This window comes from Anomaloglossus baeobatrachus, chromosome 2 (genome assembly GCF_048569485.1).
Source record: "Anomaloglossus baeobatrachus isolate aAnoBae1 chromosome 2, aAnoBae1.hap1, whole genome shotgun sequence".
Lineage (NCBI taxonomy): Eukaryota > Metazoa > Chordata > Amphibia > Anura > Aromobatidae > Anomaloglossus > Anomaloglossus baeobatrachus.
This window is the reverse complement of record NC_134354.1, coordinates 358,545,503-358,565,609: the sequence shown is the minus strand read 5'-3', so window position 1 is coordinate 358,565,609 and position 20,107 is coordinate 358,545,503. Positions and strand designations below refer to the sequence as shown.

The 20,107-nt window shown below is 36.3% G+C and overlaps 10 non-coding genes across 10 annotated transcripts; all 10 read right to left on the bottom strand.

Annotated features, from left to right (window-relative positions):
* Positions 1–3,881: 3,881 nt before the first annotated feature.
* TRNAV-UAC (transfer RNA valine (anticodon UAC)) lies at positions 3,882–3,954 on the bottom strand. Its single transcript has one exon. It is a non-coding gene; the product is annotated as a tRNA-Val (tRNA).
* Positions 3,955–4,872: 918 nt separating this feature from the next.
* TRNAV-AAC (transfer RNA valine (anticodon AAC)) lies at positions 4,873–4,945 on the bottom strand. Its single transcript has one exon. It is a non-coding gene; the product is annotated as a tRNA-Val (tRNA).
* A 1,658-nt stretch (positions 4,946–6,603) lies between these two features.
* TRNAF-AAA (transfer RNA phenylalanine (anticodon AAA)) lies at positions 6,604–6,676 on the bottom strand. The gene has a single exon. It is a non-coding gene; the product is annotated as a tRNA-Phe (tRNA).
* A 664-nt stretch (positions 6,677–7,340) lies between these two features.
* Positions 7,341–7,413, bottom strand: TRNAV-UAC (transfer RNA valine (anticodon UAC)). The gene has a single exon. It is a non-coding gene; the product is annotated as a tRNA-Val (tRNA).
* A 1,650-nt stretch (positions 7,414–9,063) lies between these two features.
* TRNAV-UAC (transfer RNA valine (anticodon UAC)) lies at positions 9,064–9,136 on the bottom strand. Its single transcript has one exon. It is a non-coding gene; the product is annotated as a tRNA-Val (tRNA).
* A 2,638-nt stretch (positions 9,137–11,774) lies between these two features.
* On the bottom strand, positions 11,775–11,847 carry TRNAV-UAC (transfer RNA valine (anticodon UAC)). The gene has a single exon. It is a non-coding gene; the product is annotated as a tRNA-Val (tRNA).
* A 2,645-nt stretch (positions 11,848–14,492) lies between these two features.
* TRNAV-UAC (transfer RNA valine (anticodon UAC)) lies at positions 14,493–14,565 on the bottom strand. The gene has a single exon. It is a non-coding gene; the product is annotated as a tRNA-Val (tRNA).
* Positions 14,566–15,484: 919 nt separating this feature from the next.
* Positions 15,485–15,557, bottom strand: TRNAV-AAC (transfer RNA valine (anticodon AAC)). Its single transcript has one exon. It is a non-coding gene; the product is annotated as a tRNA-Val (tRNA).
* A 2,395-nt stretch (positions 15,558–17,952) lies between these two features.
* Positions 17,953–18,025, bottom strand: TRNAV-UAC (transfer RNA valine (anticodon UAC)). The gene has a single exon. It is a non-coding gene; the product is annotated as a tRNA-Val (tRNA).
* Positions 18,026–19,681: 1,656 nt separating this feature from the next.
* On the bottom strand, positions 19,682–19,754 carry TRNAV-UAC (transfer RNA valine (anticodon UAC)). Its single transcript has one exon. It is a non-coding gene; the product is annotated as a tRNA-Val (tRNA).
* Positions 19,755–20,107: the final 353 nt, after the last annotated feature.

Here is a 20,107-nt window from a genome sequence, read left to right as displayed (position 1 = left end):
CAAAGGGATTTTGCTTAAAAGGAAGTTTACATTGAATGTGTTACTTTTTTCCACATAGATTAGTTGTTTGCTTTTGTATTTAAAGGAACTATATATTTTTAAACAAACAGGATTTTTATAATATGGGATTATGTTTTCTGCTAAAATGGTCAATAAAAAAGAAACCCAAAATCGTAGTTCTCTTGGTGAGGGAAGCCAAAATATATTATCAGTTGGCAACAAAACAAAAAATTTCATATAATACAGGTTGATAGCAAATTACTTCAACAGCGAAAACGGCTTGTCTTTACTGGGGATTGAACCCAGGACCTTCTGCGTGTGAAGTAGACGTGATGACCACTCCACTATGAAACCTATGAAATCCTGCAAAGTAATGGCACATAGAGACGAGTTTTGACCAACAGGGGAAAAAAAATAAAATAATTTGTAGTTCTGTTTGTGATGGAAGCCAAAACATACCATCATTTGGCAACAATGCCGAGAACTTCATATAGTGTAGTTGGATTGCGTATTATTTCAACACTAAGAACAGATTGGTTTCACTGGGGATTGAATCCAGGACCTTCTGCGTGTTAAGCAGACGTGATGACCACTACACTATGAAACCTGACGAAAAATTACTGTGTATTGGCTAACAGAGCAGAATTGTGACTGACGAGGCCTTTTTTATGCTGAAGGAAAGTATTTTTGGTTAATGAAACATTTACAATTATTATTACATATTTTACCAGTTTTATTCCTACAAAGGGATTTTGCTTAAATTGAAGTTTATATTGAATGTGTTACTTTTTTCTCCATGGTTTGGTCTTTTGCTTTTGTATTTATGGGAACTATATATTTTGAAACAAATAGGATTTTTATAATATGGGATTATGTTTTTAACCAAAAAAGTTTTTTTGGTTAATGAAACATTTACAATTATTATTACATATTTTACCAGTTTTATTCCTACAAAGGGATTTAGCTTAAATCCACTACACTATGAAACCTTTGAAATCCTGCAAAGTAATGGCAATTCGAGACGAGTTTTGACCGCCAAGGGAAAAAAAACCAATTCGTAGCTCTGTTGGTGATGAAAGCTAAAACATCCCGTTATTCGGCAATAAAGCCAAGAACTTTATATACTGCAGGTTGATAGGGGATTATTTCAACACCAAGAACACATGGGTTTCACTGGGGATTGAACCCAGGACCTTCAGCGTGTAAAGCAGACGTGATTTCCACTACACTATGAAACCTTAGAAAGCCTGCAAAGTAATGGCAATTAGAGATGAGTTTTGACCGCCAGGGTAAAAAAAAAATAATTTGTAGTTCTGTTTGTGATGGAAGCCAAAACATCCCGTCATTCGGCAACAAAGCCGAGAACTTCAAATATTGTAGTTGGATAGCGTATTATTTCAACACTAAGAACAGATTTGTTTCACTGGGGATTGAACTCAGGACCTTCTGCGTGTTAAGCAGACGTGTGACCACTACACTATCAAACGTGACAGAAAGTTACTGTGTATTGGCTAGCAGAGCAGAATTGTGACTGACGGGGCCTTTTTATTGCTGAAGGAAAGTATTTTTAGTTAATGAAACATTTACAATTATTATTACATATTTTACCAGTTTTATTGCTACAAAGGGATTTTGCTTAAATTGAAGTTTATATTGAATGTGTTACTTTTTTCTCCATAGTTTGGTCTTTTGCTTTTGTATTTATGGGAACTATATAATTTGAAACAAGTAGGATTTTTATTATATGGGATTATGTTTTCTGCTAAAATGGTCAATAAAAAAGAAACCCAAAATCGTAGTTCTCTTTGTGAAGGAAGCCAAAATGTATTGTCATTTGGCAACGAAACCAAGAATTTCACATATTACAAGTCGATAGGAAATTACTTCAACACCAAAAACAGATTGGATTCACTGGGGATTGAACCAGGACCTTCTTCATGTGAAGCAGACGTGATGACCACTACACTATGAAACCTTTGAAATCCTGCAAAGTAATGGCAATTAGAGACGAGTTTTGATCGCCAGGGAAAAAAAAACAAATTCGTAGCTCTGTTGGTGATGGAAGCTAAAACATCCCGTTATTCGGCAACAAAGCCAAGAACTTTATATACTGCAGGTTGATAGGGGATTATTTCAACACCAAGAACACGTGGGTTTCACTGGGGCTTGAACCCAGGACCTTCTGCGTGTAAAGCAGACGTGGTTTCCACTACACTATGAAACCTTAGAAAGCCTGCAAAGTAATGGCAATTAGAGACGAGTTTTGACTGCCAGGGAAAAAAAAAAAAACAAATTCGTAGCTCTGTTGGGGATGGAAGCCAAAACATCCCATCATTCGGCAACAAAGCCAAGAACTTCATATATTGTAGTTTAATTGAGTATCATTTCAACACCAAGAACAGTTTGGTTTTACTGGGGATTGAACAGAGGACCTTCTGCGCGTTAAGCAGACGTGATGACCACTACTCTATGAAACCTGATGGAAAGTTACTGTGTATTGGCTAGCAGAGCAGAATTGTGACTGACAGGGCATTTTTATTGATGAAGGAAAGTATTTTTGGTTAATGAAACATTTACAATTTTTATTACATATTTTACCAGTTTTATTCCTACAAAGGGATTTTGCTTAAATTGAAGTTTATATTGAATTTGTTACTTTTTTCCACATAGTTTAGTTGTTTGCTTTTGTATTTAAAGGAACTATATATTTTGAAACAAACAGGATTTTTATAATATGGGATTATGTTTTCTGCTAAAATTGTCAATAAAAAAGAAACCCAAAATCGTAGTTCTCTTGGTGATGGAAGCCAAAATATATTATCAGTTGGCAACAAAACAAAGAATTTCATATGTTACAGGTTGATAGCAAATTACTTCAACAACGAAAACGGCTTGTTTTTACTGGGGATTGAACCCAGGACCTTCTGCATGTGAAGTAGCCGTGATGACGACTCCACTATGAAACCTGTGAAATCCTGCAAAGTAATGGCATTTAGAGACGAGTTTTGACCGCCAGGGGAAAAAAAAAAATAATTTGTAGTTCTGTTTGTGATGGAAGCCAAAACATCCCGTCATTCGGCAACAAAGCCGAGAACTTCAAATATTGTAGTTGGATAGCGTATTTTTTCAACACTAAGAACAGATTGGGTTCACTGGGGATTGAACTCAGAACCTTCTGCGTGTTAAGCAGACGTGTGACCACTACACTATGAAACCTGACGAAAAGTTACTGTGTATTCGCTAGCAGAGCAGAATTGTGACTGACGGGGCCTTTTTATTGCTGAAGGAAAGTATTTTTGGTTAATGAAACATTTACAATTATTATTACATATTTTACCAGTTTTATTCCTACAAAAGGATTTTGCTTAAACTGAAGTTTATATTGAATGTGTTACTTTTTTCTCCATAGTTTGGTCTTTTGCTTTTGTATTTATGGGAACTATATATTTTGAAACAAATAGGATTTTTATAATATGGGATTATGTTTTCTGCTAAAATGGTCAATAAAAAAGAAACCCAAAATCGTAGTTCTCTTTGTGATGGAAGCCAAAATGTATTGTCATTTGGCAACGAAACCAAGAATTTCACATATTACAAGTCGATAGGAAATTACTTCAACACCAAAAACATATTGGTTTCACTGGGGATTGAACCCAGGATCTTCTGCGTGTGAAGCAGACGTGATGACCACTACACTATGAAACCTTTGAAATCCTGCAAAGTAATGGCAATTAGAGTCGAGTTTTGACCGCCAGGGGAAAAAAAACAAATTCGTAGCTCTGTTGGTGATGAAAGCTAAAACATCCCGTTATTCGGCAAAAAAGCCAAGAACTTTATATACTGCAGGTTGATAGGGGATTATTTCAACACCAAGAACGCATGGGTTTCACTGGGGATTGAACCCAGGACCTTCTGCATGTAAAGCAGACGTGATTTCCACTACACTATGAAACCTTTGAAAGCCTGCAAAGTAATGGCAATTAGAGACGAGTTTTGACCGCCAGGGAAAAAAAAACAAATTCGTAGCTCTGTTGGGGATGGAAGCCAAAACATCCCATCATTCGGCAACAAAGCCAAGAACTTCATATATTGTAGTTTAATTGAGTATTATTTCAACACCAAGAACAGATTGGTTTTAATGGGGATTGAACGCAGGACCTCCTGCGTGTTAAGCAGACGTGATGACCACTACTCTATGAAACCTGATGAAAAGTTACTGTGTATTGGCTAGCAAAGCAGAATTGTGACTGACGGGGCCTTTTTATTGCTGAAGGAAAGTATTTTTTGTTAATGAAACATTTACAATTTTTATTACATATTTTACCAGTTTTATTCCTACAAAGGGATTTTGCTTAAAAGGAAGTTTACATTGAATGTGTTACTTTTTTCCACATAGTTTAGTTGTTTGCTTTTGTATTTAAAGGAACTATATATTTTGAAACAAACAGGATTTATATAATATGGGATTATGTTTTCTGCTAAAATGGTCAATAAAAAAGAAACCCAAAATCGTAGTTCTCTTGGTGATGGAAGCCAAAATATATTATCAGTTGGCAACAAAACAAAGAATTTCATATGTTACAGGTTGATAGCAACTTACTTCAACAGCGAAAATGGCTTGTTTTTACTGGGGATTGAACCCAGGACCTTCTGCGTGTGAAGTAGACGTGATGACGACTACACTACGAAACCTGTGAAATCCTGCAATGTAATGGCATTTAGAGATGAGTTTTGACCGCCAGGGGAAAAAAAAAAAAATAATTTGTAGTTCTGTTTGTGATGGAAGCCAAAACATCCCGTCATACGGCAACAAAGCCGAGAACTTCATATATTGTAGTTGGATAGCGTATTATTTCAACACTAAGAACAGATTGGTTTCACTGGGGATTGAACCCAGGACCTTCTGCGTGTTAAGCAGACATGATGACCACTACACTATGAAACCTGCCGAAAAGTTAGTGTGTATTGGCTAGTAGAGCAGAATTGTGACTGACGGGGCCTTTTTATTGCTGAAGGAAAGTATTTTTGGTTAATGAAACATTTACAATTATTATTACATATTTTACCAGTTTTATTCCTACAAAGGGATTTTGCTTAAATTGAAGTTTATATTGAATGTGTTACTTTTTTCTCCATAGTTTGGTCTTTTGCTTTTGTATTTATGGGAATTATATATTTTGAAACAAATAGGATTTTTATAATATGGGATTATGTTTTCTGCTAAAATGGTCAATAAAAAAGAAACCCAAAATCGTAGTTCTCTTTGTGATGGAAGCCAAAATGTATTGTCATTTGGCAACGAAATTAAGAATTTCACATATTACAAGTCGATAGGAAATTACTTCAACACCAAAAACAGATTGGTTTCACTGGGGATTGAACTCAGGACCTTCTGCGTGTGAAGCAGACGTGATGACCACTACACTATGAAACCTTTGAAATCCTGCAATGTAATGGCAATTAGAGACGAGTTTTGACCGCCAGGAGAAAAAAAACAAATTCGTAGCTCTGTTGGTGATGGAAGCTAAAACATCCCGTTATTCGGCAACAAAGCCTAGAACTTTATATACTGCAGGTTGATAGGGGATTATTTCAACACCAAGAACTCATGGGTTTCACTGGGGATTGAACCCAGGACCTTTTGCGTCTAAAGCAGACGTGATTTTCACTACACTATGAAACCTTTGAAAGCCTGCAAAGTAATGGCAATTAGAGACGAGTTTTGACCGCCAGGGAAAAAAAAAAACAAATTTGTAGCTCTGTTGGGGATGGAAGCCAAAACATCCCATCATTCGGCAACAAAGCCAAGAACTTCATATTTTGTAGTTTAATTGAGCATTATTTCAACACCAAGAACAGATTGGTTTTACTGGGGATTGAACGCAGGACCTTCTGCGTGTTAAGCAGACGTGATGACCACTACTCTATGAAACCTGATGAAAAGTTACTGTGTATTGGCTAGCAGAGCAGAATTGTGACTGACGGGGCCTTTTTATTGCTGAAGGAAAGTATTTTTTGTTAATGAAACATTTACAATTTTTATTACATATTTTACCAGTTTTATTCCTACAAAGGGATTTTGCTTAAAAGGAAGTTTACATTGAATGTGTTACTTTTTTCCACATAGTTTAGTTGTTTGCTTTTGTATTTAAAGGAACTATATATTTTGAAACAAACAGGATTTTTATAATATGGGATTATGTTTTCTGCTAAAATGGTCAATAAAAAAGAAACCCAAAATCGTAGTTCTCTTGGTGATAAAAGCCAAAATATATTATCAGTTGGCAACAAAACAAAGAATTTCATATGTTACAGGTTGATAGCAAATTACCTCAACAGCGGAAACGGCTTGTTTTTACTGGGGATTGAACCCAGGACCTTCTGCGTGTGAAGTAGACGTGATGACGACTACACTATGAAACCTGTGAAATCCTGCAATGTAATGGCATTTAGAGATGAGTTTTGACCGCCAGGGGAAAAAAAAAAAAATAATTTGTAGTTCTGTTTGTGATGGAAGCCAAAACATCCCGTCATAAGGCAACAAAGCCGAGAACTTCATATATTGTAGTTGGATAGCGTATTATTTCAACACTAAGAACAGATTGGTTTCACTGGGGATTGAACCCAGGACTTTCTGCGTTTTAAGCAGACGTGATGACCACTACACTATGAAACCTGACAAAAAGTTACTGTGTATTCGCTAGCAGAGCAGAATTGTGACTGACGGGGCCTTTTTATTGCTGAAGGAAAGTATTTTTGGTTAATGAAACATTTACAATTATTATTTCATATTTTACCAGTTTTATTCCTACAAAAGGATTTTGCTTAAACTGAAGTTTATATTGAATGTGTTACTTTTTTCTCCATAGTTTGGTCTTTTGCTTTTGTATTTATGGGAACTATATATTTTGAAACAAATAGGATTTTTATAATATGGGATTATGTTTTCTGCTAAAATGGTCAATAAAAAAGAAACTCAAAATCGTAGTTCTCTTTGTGATGGAAGCCAAAATGTATTGTCATTTGGCAACAAAACCAAGAATTTCACATATTACAAGTCGATAGGAAATTACTTCAACACCAAAAACAGATTGGTTTCACTGGGGATTGAACCCAGGATCTTCTGCGTGTGAAGCAGACGTGATGACCACTACACTATGAAACCTTTGAAATCCTGCAAAGTAATGGCAATTAGAGTCGAGTTTTGACCGCCAGGGGAAAAAATCAAATTCGTAGCTCTGTTGGTGATGGAAGCTAAAACATCCCGTTATTCGGCAACAAAGCCAAGAACTTTATATACTGCAGGTTGATAGGGGATTATTTCAACACCAAGAACACATGGGTTTCACTGGGGATTGAACCCAGGTCCTTCTGCATGTAAAGCAGACATGATTTCCACTACACTATGAAACCTTTGAAAGCCTGCAAAGTAATGGCAAGTAGAGACGAGTTTTGACCGCCAGGGAAAAAAAAAACAAATTCGTAGCTCTGTTGGGGATGGAAGCCAAAACATCCCATCATTCGGCAACAAAGCCAAGAACTTCATATATTGTAGTTTAATTGAGTATTATTTCAACACCAAGAACAGATTGGTTTTACTGGGGATTGAACGCAGGACCTTCTGCATGTTAAGCAGACATGATGACCACTACTCTATGAAACCTGATGGAAAGTTACTGTGTATTGGCTAGCAGAGCAGAATTGTGACTGACGGGGCCTTTTTATTGCTGAAGGAAAGTATTTTTGGTTAATGAAACATTTACAATTTTTATTACATATTTTACCAGTTTTATTCCTACAAAGGGATTTTGCTTAAAAGGAAGTTTACATTGAATGTGTTACTTTTTTCCACATAGTTTAGTTGTTTGCTTTTGTATTTAAAGGAACTATATATTTGGAAACAAACAGGATTTTTATAATATGGGATTATGTTTTCTGCTAAAATGGTCAATAAAAAAGAAACCCAAAATCGTAGTTCTCTTGGTGAGGGAAGCCAAAATATATTATCAGTTGGCAACAAAACCAAGAATTTCATATATTACAGGTTGATAGCAAATTACTTCAACAGCGAAAACGGCTTGTTTTTACTGGGTATTGAACCCAGGACCTTCTGCGAGTGAAGTAGACGTGATGACCACTCCACTATGAAACCTGTGAAATCTTGCAAAGTAATGGCATTTAGAGACGAGTTTTGACCGCCAGGGGAAAAAAAAAAATAAAATTTGTAGTTCTGTTTGTGATGGAAGCCAAAACATACCGTCATTCGGCAACAACACCGAGAACTTCATATATTGTAGTTGGATAGCGTATTATTTCAACACTAAGAACAGATTGGTTTCACTGGGGATTGAACCCAGGACTTTCTGCGTGTTAAGCAGACGTGATGACCACTACACTATGAAACCTGACGAAAAGTTACTGTGTATTCGCTAGCAGAGCAGAATTGTGACTGACGGGGCCTTTTTATTGCTGAAGGAAAGTATTTTTGGTTAATAAAACATTTACAATTATTATTACATATTTTACCAGTTTTATTCCTACAAAAGGATTTTGCTTAAACTGAAGTTTATATTGAATGTGTTACTTTTTTCTCCATAGTTTGGTCTTTTGCTTTTGTATTTATGGGAACTATATATTTTGAAACAAATAGGATTTTTATAATATGGGATTATGTTTTCTGCTAAAATGGTCAATAAAAAAGAAACCCAAAATCGTAGTTCTCTTTGTGATGGAAGCCAAAATGTATTGTCATTTGGCAACGAAACCAAGAATTTCACATATTACAAGTCGATAGGAAATTACTTCAACACCAAAAACAGATTGGTTTCACTGGGGATTGAACCCAGGATCTTCTGCGTGTGAAGCAGACGTGATGACCTATGAAACCTTTGAAATCCTGCAAAGTAATGGCAATTAGAGTCGAGTTTTGACCGCCAGGGGAAAAAAAACAAATTCGTAGCTCTGTTGGTGATGGAAGCTAAAACATCCCGTTATTCGGCAAAAAAGCCAAGAACTTTATATACTGCAGGTTGATAGGGGATTATTTCAACACCAAGAACACATGGGTTTCACTGGGGATTGAACCCAGGACCTTCTGCGTGTAAAGCAGATGTGATTTCCACTACACTATGAAACCTTTGAAAGCCTGCAAAGTAATGGCAATTAGAGACGAGTTTTGACCGCCAGGGAAAAAAAAAACAAATTCGTAGCTCTGTTGGGGATGGAAGCCAAAACATCCCGTTATTCAGCAACAAAGCCAAGAACTTTATACACTGCAGGTTGATAGGGGATTATTTCAAGACCAAGAACACATGGGTTTCCCTGGGGATTGAACCCAGGTCCTTCTGCGTGTAAAGCAGACGTGATTTCCACTACACTATGAAACCTTTGAAAGCCTGCAAAGTAATGGCAATTAGAGACGAGTTTTGACCGCCAGGGAAAAAAAAAACAAATTCGTAGCTCTGTTGGGGATGGAAGCCAAAACATCCCATCATTCGGCAACAAAGCCAAGAACTTCATATATTGTAGTTTAATTGAGTATTATTTCAACACCAAGAACAGATTGGTTTTACTGGGGATTGAACGCAGGACCTTCTGCGTGTTAAGCAGACGTGATGACCACTACTCTATGAAACCTGATGGAAAGTTACTGTGTATTGGCTAGCAGAGCAGAATTGTGACTGATGGGGCCTTTTTATTGCTGAAGGAAAGTATTTTTGGTTAATGAAACATTTACAATTTTTATTACATATTTTACCAGTTTTATTCCTACAAAGGGATTTTGGTTAAAAGGAAGTTTACATTGAATGTGTTACTTTTTTCCACATAGTTTAGTTGTTTGCTTTTGTATTTAAAGGAACTATATATTTGTTAACAAACAGGATTTTTATAATATGGGATTATGTTTTCTGCTAAAATGGTCAATACAAAAGAAACCCAAAATCGTAGTTCTCTTGGTGATGGAAGCCAAAATATATTATCAGTTGGCAACAAAACAAAGAATTTCATATGTTACAGGTTGATAGCAAATTACTTGAACAGCAAAAACAGCTTGTTTTTACTGGGGATTGAACCCAGGACCTTCTGCGTGTGAAGTAGACGTGATGACGACTCCACTATGAAACCTGTGAAATCCTGCGAAGTAATGGCATTTAGAGACGAGTTTTGACCGTTAGGGGAAAAAAAAAATAATTTGTAGTTCTGTTTGTGATGGAAGCCAAAACATCCCGTCATTCGGCAACAAAGCCGAGAACTTCATATATTGTAGTTGGATAGTGTATTATTTCAACACTAAGACCAGTTTGGTTTCACTGGGGATTGAACCCAGGACCTTCTGCGTGTTAAGCAGACGTGATGACCACTACACTATGAACCCTGACGAAAAATTACTGTGTATTGGCTAGCAGAGCAGAATTGTGACTGACGGGGTATTTTTATTGCTGAAGGAAAGTATTTTTGGTTAATGAAACATTTACAATTGTTATTACATATTTTACCAGTTTTATTCCTACAAAGGGATTTTGCTTAAATTGAAGTTTATATTGAATGTGTTACTTTTTTCTCCATAGTTTGGTCTTTTGCTTTTGTATTTAAAGGAACTATATATTTGGAAACAAACAGGATTTTTATAATATGGGATTATGTTTTCTGCTAAAATGGTCAATAAAAAAGAAACCCAAAATCGTAGTTCTCTTGGTGAGGGAAGCCAAAATATATTATCAGTTGGCAACAAAACAAAGAATTTCATATATTACAGGTTGATAGCAAATTACTTCAACAGCGAAAACGGCTTGTTTTTACTGGGTATTGAACCCAGGACCTTCTGCGTGTGAAGTAGACGTGATGACTACACCACTATGAAACCTGTGAAATCTTGCAAAGTAATGGCATTTAGAGACGAGTTTTGACCGCCAGGGGAAAAAAAAAATAAAATTTGTAGTTCTGTTTGTGATGGAAGCCAAAACATACCGTCATTCGGCAACAACACCGAGAACTTCATATATTGTAGTTGGATAGCGTATTATTTCAACACTAAGAACAGATTGGTTTCACTGGGGATTGAACCCAGGACTTTCTGCGTGTTAAGCAGACGTGATGACCACTACACTATGAAACCTGACGAAAAGTTACTGTGTATTCGCTAGCAGAGCAGAATTGTGACTGACGGGGCCTTTTTATTGCTGAAGGAAAGTATTTTTGGTTAATAAAACATTTACAATTATTATTACATATTTTACCAGTTTTATTCCTACAAAAGGATTTTGCTTAAACTGAAGTTTATATTGAATGTGTTACTTTTTTCTCCATAGTTTGGTCTTTTGCTTTTGTATTTATGGGAACTATATATTTTGAAACAAATAGGATTTTTATAATATGGGATTATGTTTTCTGCTAAAATGGTCAATAAAAAAGAAACCCAAAATCGTAGTTCTCTTTGTGATGGAAGCCAAAATGTATTGTCATTTGGCAACGAAACCAAGAATTTCACATATTACAAGTCGATAGGAAATTACTTCAACACCAAAAACAGATTGGTTTCACTGGGGATTGAACCCAGGATCTTCTGCGTGTGAAGCAGACGTGATGACCTATGAAACCTTTGAAATCCTGCAAAGTAATGGCAATTAGAGTCGAGTTTTGACCGCCAGGGGAAAAAAAACAAATTCGTAGCTCTGTTGGTGATGGAAGCTAAAACATCCCGTTATTCGGCAAAAAAGCCAAGAACTTTATATACTGCAGGTTGATAGGGGATTATTTCAACACCAAGAACACATGGGTTTCACTGGGGATTGAACCCAGGACCTTCTGCGTGTAAAGCAGATGTGATTTCCACTACACTATGAAACCTTTGAAAGCCTGCAAAGTAATGGCAATTAGAGACGAGTTTTGACCGCCAGGGAAAAAAAAAACAAATTCGTAGCTCTGTTGGGGATGGAAGCCAAAACATCCCGTTATTCAGCAACAAAGCCAAGAACTTTATACACTGCAGGTTGATAGGGGATTATTTCAAGACCAAGAACACATGGGTTTCCCTGGGGATTGAACCCAGGTCCTTCTGCGTGTAAAGCAGACGTGATTTCCACTACACTATGAAACCTTTGAAAGCCTGCAAAGTAATGGCAATTAGAGACGAGTTTTGACCGCCAGGGAAAAAAAAAACAAATTCGTAGCTCTGTTGGGGATGGAAGCCAAAACATCCCATCATTCGGCAACAAAGCCAAGAACTTCATATATTGTAGTTTAATTGAGTATTATTTCAACACCAAGAACAGATTGGTTTTACTGGGGATTGAACGCAGGACCTTCTGCGTGTTAAGCAGACGTGATGACCACTACTCTATGAAACCTGATGGAAAGTTACTGTGTATTGGCTAGCAGAGCAGAATTGTGACTGATGGGGCCTTTTTATTGCTGAAGGAAAGTATTTTTGGTTAATGAAACATTTACAATTTTTATTACATATTTTACCAGTTTTATTCCTACAAAGGGATTTTGGTTAAAAGGAAGTTTACATTGAATGTGTTACTTTTTTCCACATAGTTTAGTTGTTTGCTTTTGTATTTAAAGGAACTATATATTTGTTAACAAACAGGATTTTTATAATATGGGATTATGTTTTCTGCTAAAATGGTCAATACAAAAGAAACCCAAAATCGTAGTTCTCTTGGTGATGGAAGCCAAAATATATTATCAGTTGGCAACAAAACAAAGAATTTCATATGTTACAGGTTGATAGCAAATTACTTGAACAGCAAAAACAGCTTGTTTTTACTGGGGATTGAACCCAGGACCTTCTGCGTGTGAAGTAGACGTGATGACGACTCCACTATGAAACCTGTGAAATCCTGCGAAGTAATGGCATTTAGAGACGAGTTTTGACCGTTAGGGGAAAAAAAAAATAATTTGTAGTTCTGTTTGTGATGGAAGCCAAAACATCCCGTCATTCGGCAACAAAGCCGAGAACTTCATATATTGTAGTTGGATAGTGTATTATTTCAACACTAAGACCAGTTTGGTTTCACTGGGGATTGAACCCAGGACCTTCTGCGTGTTAAGCAGACGTGATGACCACTACACTATGAACCCTGACGAAAAATTACTGTGTATTGGCTAGCAGAGCAGAATTGTGACTGACGGGGTATTTTTATTGCTGAAGGAAAGTATTTTTGGTTAATGAAACATTTACAATTGTTATTACATATTTTACCAGTTTTATTCCTACAAAGGGATTTTGCTTAAATTGAAGTTTATATTGAATGTGTTACTTTTTTCTCCATAGTTTGGTCTTTTGCTTTTGTATTTAAAGGAACTATATATTTGGAAACAAACAGGATTTTTATAATATGGGATTATGTTTTCTGCTAAAATGGTCAATAAAAAAGAAACCCAAAATCGTAGTTCTCTTGGTGAGGGAAGCCAAAATATATTATCAGTTGGCAACAAAACAAAGAATTTCATATATTACAGGTTGATAGCAAATTACTTCAACAGCGAAAACGGCTTGTTTTTACTGGGTATTGAACCCAGGACCTTCTGCGTGTGAAGTAGACGTGATGACTACACCACTATGAAACCTGTGAAATCCTGCAAAGTAATGGCATTTAGAGACGAGTTTTGACCGCCAGGGGAAAAAAAAAATAAAATTTGTAGTTCTGTTTGTGATGGAAGCCAAAACATACCATCATTCGGCAACAATGCCGAGAACTTCATATATTGTAGTTGGATAGCATATTATTTCAACACTAAGAACAGATTGGTTTCACTGGGGATTGAACCCAGGACTTTCTGCGTGTTAAGCAGACGTGATGACCACTACACTATGAAACCTGACGAAACGTTACTGTGTATTCGCTAGCAGAGCAGAATTGTGACTGACGGGGCCTTTTTATTGCTGAAGGAAAGTATTTTTGGTTAATGAAACATTTACAATTATTATTACATATTTTACCAGTTTTATTCCTACAAAAGGATTTTGCTTAAACTGAAATTTATATTGAATGTGTTACTTTTTTCTCCATAGTTTGGTCTTTTGCTTTTGTATTTATGGGAACTATATATTTTGAAACAAATAGGATTTTTATAATATGGGATTATGTTTTCTGCTAAAATGGTCAATAAAAAAGAAACCCAAAATCGTAGTTCTCTTTGTGATGGAAGCCAAAATGTATTGTCATTTGGCAACGAAACCAAGAATTTCACATATTACAAGTCGATAGGAAATTACTTCAACACCAAAAACATATTGGTTTCACTGGGGATTGAACCCAGGATCTTCTGCGTGTGAAGCAGACGTGATGACCACTACACTATGAAACCTTTGAAATCCTGCAAAGTAATGGCAATTAGAGTCGAGTTTTGACCGCCAGGGGAAAAAAAACAAATTCGTAGCTCTGTTGGTGATGGAAGCTAAAACATCCCGTTATTCGGCAAAAAAGCCAAGAACTTTATATACTGCAGGTTGATAGGGGATTATTTCAACACCAAGAACGCATGGGTTTCACTGGGGATTGAACCCAGGACCTTCTGCGTGTAAAGCAGACGTGATTTCCACTACACTATGAAACCTTTGAAAGCCTGCAAAGTAATGGCAATTAGAGACGAGTTTTGACCGCCAGGGAAAAAAAAACAAATTCGTAGCTCTGTTGGGGATGGAAGCCAAAACATCCCATCATTCGGCAACAAAGCCAAGAACATCATATATTGTAGTTTAATTGAGTATTATTTCAACCTTAAGAACAGATTGGTTTAAATGGGGATTGAACGCAGGACCTCCTGCGTGTTAAGCAGACGTGATGACCACTACTCTATGAAACCTGATGAAAAGTTACTGTGTATTGGCTAGCAAAGCAGAATTGTGACTGACGGGGCCTTTTTATTGCTGAAGGAAAGTATTTTTTGTTAATGAAACATTTACAATTTTTATTACATATTTTACCAGTTTTATTCCTACAAAGGGATTTTGCTTAAAAGGAAGTTTACATTGAATGTGTTACTTTTTTCCACATAGTTTAGTTGTTTGCTTTTGTATTTAAAGGAACTATATATTTTGAAACAAACAGGATTTATATAATATGGGATTATGTTTTCTGCTAAAATGGTCAATAAAAAAGAAACCCAAAATCGTAGTTCTCTTGGTGATAAAAGCCAAAATATATTATCAGTTGGCAACAAAACAAAGAATTTCATATGTTACAGGTTGATAGCAACTTACTTCAACAGCGAAAATGGCTTGTTTTTACTGGGGATTGAACTCAGGACCTTCTGCATGTGAAGTAGACGTGATGACGACTACACTACGAAACCTGTGAAATCCTGCAATGTAATGGCATTTAGAGATGAGTTTTGACCGCCAGGGGAAAAAAAAAAAAAATAATTTGTAATTCTGTTTGTGATGGAAGCCAAAACATCCCGTCATACGGCAACAAAGCCGAGAACTTCATATATTGTAGTTGGATAGCGTATTATTTCAACACTAAGAACAGATTGGTTTCACTGGGGATTGAACCCAGGACCTTCTGCGTGTTAAGCAGACATGATGACCACTACACTATGAAACCTGCCGAAAAGTTAGTGTGTATTGGCTAGTAGAGCAGAATTGTGACTGACGGGGCCTTTTTATTGCTGAAGGAAAGTATTTTTGGTTAATGAAACATTTACAATTATTATTACATATTTTACCAGTTTTATTCCTACAAAGGGATTTTGCTTAAATTGAAGTTTATATTGAATGTGTTACTTTTTTCTCCATAGTTTGGTCTTTTGCTTTTGTATTTATGGGAATTATATATTTTGAAACAAATAGGATTTTTATAATATGGGATTATGTTTTCTGCTAAAATGGTCAATAAAAAAGAAACCCAAAATCGTAGTTCTCTTTGTGATGGAAGCCAAAATGTATTGTCATTTGGCAACGAAATTAAGAATTTCACATATTACAAGTCGATAGGAAATTACTTCAACACCAAAAACAGATTGGTTTCACTGGGGATTGAACTCAGGACCTTCTGCGTGTGAAGCAGACGTGATGACCACTACACTATGAAACCTTTGAAATCCTGCAATGTAATGGCAATTAGAGACGAGTTTTGACCGCCAGGAGAAAAAAAACAAATTCGTAGTTCTGTTGGTGATGGAAGCTAAAACATCCCGTTATTCGGCAACAAAGCCTAGAACTTTATATACTGCGGGTTGATAGGGGATTATTTCAACACCAAGAACTCATGGGTTTCACTGGGGATTGAACCCAGGACCTTCTGCGTCTAAAGCAGACGTGATTTTCACTACACTATGAAACCTTTGAAAGCCTGCAAAGTAATGGCAATTAGAGACGAGTTTTGACCGCCAGGGAAAAAAAAAAACAAATTTGTAGCTCTGTTGGGGATGGAAGCCAAAACATCCCATCATTCGGCAACAAAGCCAAGAACTTCATATTTTGTAGTTTAATTGAGCATTATTTCAACACCAAGAACAGATTGGTTTTACTGGGGATTGAACGCAGGACCTTCTGCGTGTTAAGCAGACGTGATGACCACTACTCTATGAAACCTGATGAAAAGTTACTGTGTATTGGCTAGCAGAGCAGAATTGTGACTGACGGGGCCTTTTTATTGCTGAAGGAAAGTATTTTTTGTTAATGAAACATTTACAATTTTTATTACATATTTTACCAGTTTTATTCCTACAAAGGGATTTTGCTTAAAAGGAAGTTTACATTGAATGTGTTACTTTTTTCCACATAGTTTAGTTGTTTGCTTTTGTATTTAAAGGAACTATATATTTTGAAACAAACAGGATTTTTATAATATGGGATTATGTTTTCTGCTAAAATGGTCAATAAAAAAGAAACCCAAAATCGTAGTTCTCTTGGTGATAAAAGCCAAAATATATTATCAGTTGGCAACAAAACAAAGAATTTCATATGTTACAGGTTGATAGCAAATTACCTCAACAGCGGAAACGGCTTGTTTTTACTGGGGATTGAACCCAGGACCTTCTGCGTGTGAAGTAGACGTGATGACGACTACACTATGAAACCTGTGAAATCCTGCAATGTAATGGCATTTAGAGATGAGTTTTGACCGCCAGGGGAAAAAAAAAAAAATAATTTGTAGTTCTGTTTGTGATGGAAGCCAAAACATCCCGTCATAAGGCAACAAAGCCGAGAACTTCATATATTGTAGTTGGATAGCGTATTATTTCAACACTAAGAACAGATTGGTTTCACTGGGGATTGAACCCAGGACTTTCTGCGTGTTAAGCAGACGTGATGACCACTACACTATGAAACCTGACAAAAAGTTACTGTGTATTCGCTAGCAGAGCAGAATTGTGACTGACGGGGCCTTTTTATTGCTAAAGGAAAGTATTTTTGGTTAATGAAACATTTACAATTATTATTTCATATTTTACCAGTTTTATTCCTACAAAAGGATTTTGCTTAAACTGAAGTTTAAATTGAATGTGTTACTTTTTTCTCCATAGTTTGGTCTTTTGCTTTTGTATTTATGGGAACTATATATTTTGAAACAAATAGGATTTTTATAATATGGGATTATGTTTTCTGCTAAAATGGTCAATAAAAAAGAAACCCAAAATCGTAGTTCTCTTTGTAATGGAAGCCAAAATGTATTGTCATTTGGCAACAAAACCAAGAATTTCACATATTACAAGTCGATAGGAAATTACTTCAACACCAAAAACAGATTGGTTTCACTGGGGATTGAACCCAGGATCTTCTGCGTGTGAAGCAGACGTGATGACCACTACACTATGAAACCTTTGAAATCCTGCAAAGTAATGGCAATTAGAGTCGAGTTTTGACCGCCAGGGGAAAAAATCAAATTCGTAGCTCTGTTGGTGATGGAAGCTAAAACATCCCGTTATTCGGCAACAAAGCCAAGAACTTTATATACTGCAGGTTGATAGGGGATTATTTCAACACCAAGAACACATGGGTTTCACTGGGGATTGAACCCAGGTCCTTCTGCATGTAAAGCAGACATGATTTCCACTACACTATGAAACCTGTGAAATCCTGCGAAGTAATGGCATTTAGAGACGAGTTTTGACCGTTAGGGGAAAAAAAAAATAATTTGTAGTTCTGTTTGTGATGGAAGCCAAAACATCCCGTCATTCGGCAACAAAGCCGAGAACTTCATATATTGTAGTTGGATAGTGTATTATTTCAACACTAAGACCAGTTTGGTTTCACTGGGGATTGAACCCAGGACCTTCTGCGTGTTAAGCAGACGTGATGACCACTACACTATGAACCCTGACGAAAAATTACTGTGTATTGGCTAGCAGAGCAGAATTGTGACTGACGGGGTATTTTTATTGCTGAAGGAAAGTATTTTTGGTTAATGAAACATTTACAATTGTTATTACATATTTTACCAGTTTTATTCCTACAAAGGGATTTTGCTTAAATTGAAGTTTATATTGAATGTGTTACTTTTTTCTCCATAGTTTGGTCTTTTGCTTTTGTATTTAAAGGAACTATATATTTGGAAACAAACAGGATTTTTATAATATGGGATTATGTTTTCTGCTAAAATGGTCAATAAAAAAGAAACCCAAAATCGTAGTTCTCTTGGTGAGGGAAGCCAAAATATATTATCAGTTGGCAACAAAACAAAGAATTTCATATATTACAGGTTGATAGCAAATTACTTCAACAGCGAAAACGGCTTGTTTTTACTGGGTATTGAACCCAGGACCTTCTGCGTGTGAAGTAGACGTGATGACTACACCACTATGAAACCTGTGAAATCCTGCAAAGTAATGGCATTTAGAGACGAGTTTTGACCGCCAGGGGAAAAAAAAAATAAAATTTGTAGTTCTGTTTGTGATGGAAGCCAAAACATACCATCATTCGGCAACAATGCCGAGAACTTCATATATTGTAGTTGGATAGCATATTATTTCAACACTAAGAACAGATTGGTTTCACTGGGGATTGAACCCAGGACTTTCTGCGTGTTAAGCAGACGTGATGACCACTACACTATGAAACCTGACGAAACGTTACTGTGTATTCGCTAGCAGAGCAGAATTGTGACTGACGGGGCCTTTTTATTGCTGAAGGAAAGTATTTTTGGTTAATGAAACATTTACAATTATTATTACATATTTTACCAGTTTTATTCCTACAAAAGGATTTTGCTTAAACTGAAATTTATATTGAATGTGTTACTTTTTTCTCCATAGTTTGGTCTTTTGCTTTTGTATTTATGGGAACTATATATTTTGAAACAAATAGGATTTTTATAATATGGGATTATGTTTTCTGCTAAAATGGTCAATAAAAAAGAAACCCAAAATCGTAGTTCTCTTTGTGATGGAAGCCAAAATGTATTGTCATTTGGCAACGAAACCAAGAATTTCACATATTACAAGTCGATAGGAAATTACTTCAACACCAAAAACATATTGGTTTCACTGGGGATTGAACCCAGGATCTTCTGCGTGTGAAGCAGACGTGATGACCACTACACTATGAAACCTTTGAAATCCTGCAAAGTAATGGCAATTAGAGTCGAGTTTTGACCGCCAGGGGAAAAAAAACAAATTCGTAGCTCTGTTGGTGATGGAAGCTAAAACATCCCGTTATTCGGCAAAAAAGCCAAGAACTTTATATACTGCAGGTTGATAGGGGATTATTTCAACACCAAGAACGCATGGGTTTCACTGGGGATTGAACCCAGGACCTTCTGCGTGTAAAGCAGACGTGATTTCCACTACACTATGAAACCTTTGAAAGCCTGCAAAGTAATGGCAATTAGAGACGAGTTTTGACCGCCAGGGAAAAAAAAACAAATTCGTAGCTCTGTTGGGGATGGAAGCCAAAACATCCCATCATTCGGCAACAAAGCCAAGAACATCATATATTGTAGTTTAATTGAGTATTATTTCAACCTTAAGAACAGATTGGTTTAAATGGGGATTGAACGCAGGACCTCCTGCGTGTTAAGCAGACGTGATGACCACTACTCTATGAAACCTGATGAAAAGTTACTGTGTATTGGCTAGCAAAGCAGAATTGTGACTGACGGGGCCTTTTTATTGCTGAAGGAAAGTATTTTTTGTTAATGAAACATTTACAATT